General features: G+C 44.8%; 1 pseudogene; it reads left to right on the top strand.

Annotated features, from left to right (window-relative positions):
• The first annotated feature begins 965 nt into the window (after nt 1–965).
• Nucleotides 966–2,702, top strand: LOC109681712 (histone-binding protein RBBP7-like; annotated as a pseudogene).
• Nucleotides 2,703–6,000: the final 3,298 nt, after the last annotated feature.

The raw sequence follows: 6,000 nt of genomic DNA, 5'->3' as shown, positions 1-6,000 counted from the left end.
ACTGCTGTCACTTTCTTTGTGTTATCAGCCCAAGGGCTCTATTAATGATGAAAATAAAAAGTAGGCAAGATAAGACCACTGTAGAAAAGCCTTTCATTGGGCCTGATGTTGCAATGTCAGGGGGCATACAGGAGGGTGTCTCTGGCTGGCTCACAAAGCAAGCAGAAAGGGGATGTGGCAAGGGTGTCTGCACCAATCACAGAAGTCCCTTCATGCAAATGAAACACTATGTTTATAGCAGTCACAAGCCTTCTGCTGGGCCACCATGGGAGGTGCTCTCCCTCTGGCCTAGGTAGAAATGGCTGCAGGGTCATCTAGAGTTCACCGAGGCTTGTGATGGCAAAAAGTCTAGTGCAAGCTCCTTTTGGGAGCAGGAGTTGTCCTCTGGAAGCAAGCAGCTGTGAGTGTCATATAGATTCCTCAAGGTGTCAATAGAGTGTTCAAAGCAGTCACTACTAGCATGAGGGCAGGCCAGCAGGCTGCCTGGCTGATAGTCCTTTGCTAGAGCCAGCCAGAACACCAGGGAAAGGTCTAGCAGTTGTCAATTAGCAGTCGAATCACTCCAACCCCCAACATCTTGGCATATTTAAGGGAAAGACAGATATTAAAAAGCATACTTACAATGAGAGCTTATCATTGATATCAATAGTGATTTAACGGCACTCTAACAAGGTTTAACTCCTTCTCCAGTGCACCTGGGAGAGGTGGGTCTCTCTTATCTGTTTCAAAAGCACCTCATTTTGGTTCCAAATTTGGAGAGAGGAGAACCTCAGACCTTGGTATCTGCAAATGGGAAGGAAGCAAGAGAGAAAGATGTGACATCTGGGGAACAAGATGGAGCTCAGGCTTGGAGAACTAGGAGTGTATGACTCACCGGGGAAAGACAGGAGTGCCAGGAGTGGGGCTGATCTTGGCTAGTGAGAGAAGTCCAAGGTGGCAAGAGGGGGCAGGTCACCCAACACAGGATGGCAAGTAAAGAGACATTTGAAGATACTGTGGAGGAGGGCTGGCAGAGTGACTCAAGTGGTTAGAGCGCCTGCCTAGCAAGTGTGAAGCCCCGAATTCAAAGCCAGTACCCCCCCACCCCCACACACACAAATGATACTGTGGAGGAAGTTGTCATCACAGAATATGAAATCTGGAAATATAATATACGGTTTCTGTATGATCTGGCTATAACCCATGCTCTTCAGTGGCCTAGTCTTACTGTTAGGTGGCTTCCTGAAGTGACTAAACGGGAAGGAATGGATTGTGCCCTTCATTTACTGGTACTGGCACATCTGATGGCAGAACCATCTTGTGGTCGCTCGAGTTCACTATTCCATGATGATGTAGTTTGATGCTTCCCATTGTGACAGTGACAAGTATGAATTTGGTGGCTTTGTTTCTGTAATGAGAAAAAAATTGAATGTGAAAATTAATCATAAAAAAGTAAACCATGATTGTTATATGCTGAAGAATCCTCACATCCTTGCTATAAAGACAACATCTTCTGATGTGTTGGGGTTCTTTTTGGTTTTGGTTTGAACCCAGGGTCTCACACTTGCTAGACAGGCGCTCTACCACTTGAGGGATGCCCCCAGCCCTTGTGCTGGTTTTTGACTACACAAAACACCCTGTTAATTCAGACCCAAGTGGAAAATGTAACCCTGACTTTAAGTTAAGAGGACACCAAAAGGATGCTGTGTTTTTCCTGGAATTCTAATTTGAGTGGATGTCTCTAAGTGCATCCAATGACCATACTGCCTGGTCTGTGGACTGTAAATGCAGGGCCAAAGGAAGGCCAAAGGGTGGACACTAAAGAGACCTTTACCAGCCACTCTGCCATGGCAGAGGATGTGGTCTGGCATCTGCTGCCTGAGTCACTGTTGGGATCTGTTGCTGATGATCAGAAACTTATGATTTGGGACACCGTGTCCAATACCACCTGTATGCTGAGCCAGTTGGTGGATGTGCACATGGCAGAGGCCAATCGCCTCTCCTTCAATCTCTACAGCAAGTTCATTCTAGCAACTCTGCAGATAAGACTATAGCTTTGTCGGGCCCTGTGGCTCAAGTGTGTCATTCTAGCTGTAAGATCAGGAGGATTAAGGTTCAAGACCATCCTTGGCAAAAAGTTCATGAGACCTCATCTCAAGCCATAAAAAGCTAGACATGATGGTATGCCTTGTCATTCTGGTTACATAGAAAGCAGAAATAGGAGGATCATAATCCAGGCTGGAATTGACACAAAGCAAGACCCTATTTCAAAAATAACTAATGCAAAAAGGGCCAGAGTTAACTTCCAATAGAGCCAAAATAATAATAATAAAAAGACTAAATTTATGGCGGGACCTGTATAGCTTAAATTTAAACTCCACACTTGGAATTTAATAAGGATGAAAATTTCTAGGCCCAATGGTCTCCACATAATAAAATGGTTCTGATTTTAAGTGATACTGATTGCCACTTCAATGTTTGGGACTTAAGTAACATTGGACAACTGATTGCAGGAGATGCAGAAGACGGACATCCAGAACTTCTGTTTATTCATGGAGGAGCTCTGCCAAGGTTTCAATCTATAGTTGGAACCCCAGAAATCCTTAGGTCATTTGCTAGGTGTCTGAGGATAACACCGCACAGATATGGAGACAGCTGAAAATATTTACAATGATGGAGAGTCAGATATCACATCATCAGAACTGGAGGGACAAGGATCTTAAGCTTGTCATTTCTGTTGACATATTAAGATGTCATTTCTGTTGAATGTTAAGCACCAAAAAGGCATTACATGGGTGGAAATATAGGTAGGATTGGCTTAGATGTTCTTTACACTCTGATTTAAAGTGAGCTGCTGTGTACTGTATTATATTGTAGCTATTGGGGAAAAGGAATGTCTCACCATTTTTTAAAAAATACAAGTAGCAAGGTATGCCTTTGATTCAACTGTTTTAATTCCTCATTTTCTCAAACTAAGTGCTTGATGAAGTACCAAATATACAAAGATAACATACCTTTTTCCTTCTAACATTTTTGGTTAGCTTTGCAAAATTAAAGTTTTAAAATAAAAAGAGCACCTCATTTTGCCAGCATTACACAAAATTACCTGAAATTTAGTAATCCAGCAAAAGGATGACTCTGCTTTGTTCTGTCAAAGTCATAGTGGATGGAGCCTCATCTACTGGACCCATCCAAAGAGCATTTCATTTTCTAGGTTCTAGAATCTGGGAGAATAACCCTTTGCTGTTTATCATTAGGGCCTGGACTCTGGGATGCTACCTGATTGCTGATACATTTTTGCCTTGCAGAGATGCAAGGAGTTCAGCTGAGCTAGGACAGAGAGGGGACCTGCCTAGAGTCAGTGTTCCCAATAAAACAAGCCAAAAATGGAAGAGGTAAGCCTTCAACTGGATGGCAAAGAGTCTATAATGGTTTTACCTTCCCTGGTGAAATAACGCACCACCTAGGGTTGGGGGATCTGCACAGACATCATCTCACTGTTGGAGTCTCCCCATACTGTTGCAGACAGCCCCCCAGGAGTCTCTGGGAGTTTAGGGGACCTTGGATTTGGGGGGAGAAGGGTTAGGAATGGAAAAGTCCTAGGTGCTGTGTGTGTGTGTGGAGGAGGGACCTGCAGAGGACTGGCCCAAGGTCTCATAGAGACCTAAAATGAAGGCACTGCCCAGTCTAAGAAGGCAAACAGGTGAAATAGCAAAAGTTGGGTTCTTTGTATCTGTATTTGCATCTTATTTTAGCACTGTTTTCATTGACTGTAAACAGGTTCTACAATTTTCCTTTGAAAATGTACTATGCTACTGGCTTCCTCATTGAGTTAAATAAACCTTTGTTCACATGTTCTCTATGGATTTATGAGTCATGGTTCTAACCTTTTGATGATTATGCTATGACTGTGACAATGTTGGAGATGGGATGGAAGTGTTGAGCGAGGAGTGAGGCTGAGGGGGCATAGGAGGCTGTTTCAGGATCCCGGCAAGCAGGGTGAGGGCCTGGCAGAGGGCAGTGGCAGGGAAGATGGTGAGGGGTGGGTGGACAGGAGTCACTGATAAGGGGCCACCTGTCGGTGTTGGCCAGTGCTGACAAATACACAGGAGGAAGGGGTAGGGCGGGCGTGTGAGTTGGAGGGACTCTGGAAGAACACCGAAGCTCCTGGCTCAGAAAACTGTGTCCGTGGCCTAATTCTTCTTTGGCTTGTGCTTACTGTTAGCCATGGAGAAACGGTATTGCTCAGAATTTGCCTAGTTCTAGAGCTGGGACAACAGTTCTTAAAAAATGTTTCTACAACTTCAGTGTAGAACACATTAAGAATTATTCTCAGATAGAAAAGCACTCTGACCCTTTTATTTAAAAAAAAAAAAGTCGGGCGGGGGGGTGCAGAGACTGAGGGCACAGAAAATGAAACAGCAACAAGACAGAAAGTTAACTTCTCGTAAGAGACAGCAGCTAGCACCCACAGCGAGCACACCCAGCGCCCTGTTCCCAGGCCACTTACCATGCCAACTTTTTTTTTTGTCTTTCCCTGGTGGTGCTAGGTTTTGAACTCTGGGCCTTGCACTTGTTAGGCAGGCACTCTACCACTTGAGCCAAGCTTCCACCCCTTTTTCCTTTAGTTTATTTTCCAGATAGGGTCTCACTTTTTGCCTGGGGTAGGCCTCTGTGATCCTCCTATGTATGCCCCCTGTGTAGTTAGGATAACAGATGTACACCACCACACCTGACTTACGGTCTCCATAGCTTTTTGTCCCAGCTGGCCTTGAATGGTTATCCTCCAATTCTCTACCTCCTGAGTGGCTGGGATTACAAGCGTGAGCCACCATGCATGGCTCCTTGTGGGTACCTGACAGACTGCAGGTCACTTCCTCCTGGATCCCATCAGAGGTAAATGACACTCTTTTCATTCTTGCCACAGGAAAAGGTATCAGGAAAGGAAGTCCACAAGTGAAAAGAATCCCATTATGAATCCCAAAGCCAAAGAAAAGGCTTATAAATTAGTGTGCACTTTCTAGAGACCAGGAATCATTTTACTCACTTAGATGCAAGGCCAGGTGGTTAGCTTGGCAATGGCCCTCAGGATCACCCACAATTCAGCCTCTGCCTCCAGAGCTTCAGCCTGCACTTCAGTTCAGGCCCCTAAGCTGGAACGCTGCTGCTTTGCACACTTCTGGCCTGAGATGCCCTGCCAGGATGAAGACCGAGCTAGGGAGTCAGCACCATGCTCTTCCTGTCGTTTTAACCTTTTTCTTTTTGCTGTACTAGGGGTTGAACTTGAGGCCTTCTGCTACTAGGCAGCTGCTTTACCACTTGAGCCACTTCACCAGCCCTTTTTGTGTTGGTTATTTTTGACATATGGTTTCACTTAATGCCCAGAACTCCTGGACCACAATCTTCATATTTGTGCTTCTCCAAGCAGCTTGAATGACAGGCATGTGCCACTCCACTGTCATTGCTTGAGATGGAGTCCTGTGAACATTTGCCCAGGGTGGCGTTGAATTGTGATCCTCCTGATCTCCACTTCCTGAGCAGCTAGGATTACAGGCTTGAACCACTGAGCTCAGCCGTCATGTGAATTTTATAGAACCGTGGTACTTTTGTAAAAGGAATTAACATTGGTATGATCCTATTAACTGAAGGACAGTCCAGCTTTTTCACTAATGTCTGCTTCCAGTTCTAGGATTCAATCCAGGAATGGATCCTACAGTGAATTTAGAGGGGCCATTGTTTTTAATTACACCCATCTTCCAGAGTTTGCATGGATTGGATGAAAAAATGTAGGAAAAATGGTTTTGCAAACTGAAGAACCAAGTAGTTATCACCAGACCATCTTTATTCTAGTTAATAATTAAATTGTGGATGTATAATACTCATCTGTAATCCCAGCAGTGGAGAGACTGAGGCAGGGAGATTGTGAGTTCAAGGCCACAGTAAGTTTGAAGCCAGCCTGGGGTACAAAGTGAGACCCTGGCTCAAAACAAACAGAAAAAACTTCCCGATGCTTCTCTTACT

Source organism: Castor canadensis, chromosome 12 (assembly GCF_047511655.1).
Source record: "Castor canadensis chromosome 12, mCasCan1.hap1v2, whole genome shotgun sequence".
In the NCBI taxonomy this organism is placed as follows: domain Eukaryota; kingdom Metazoa; phylum Chordata; class Mammalia; order Rodentia; family Castoridae; genus Castor; species Castor canadensis.
Note: the sequence above shows the minus strand (reverse complement) of the source record. Positions and strands in the feature narration are given on the sequence as shown.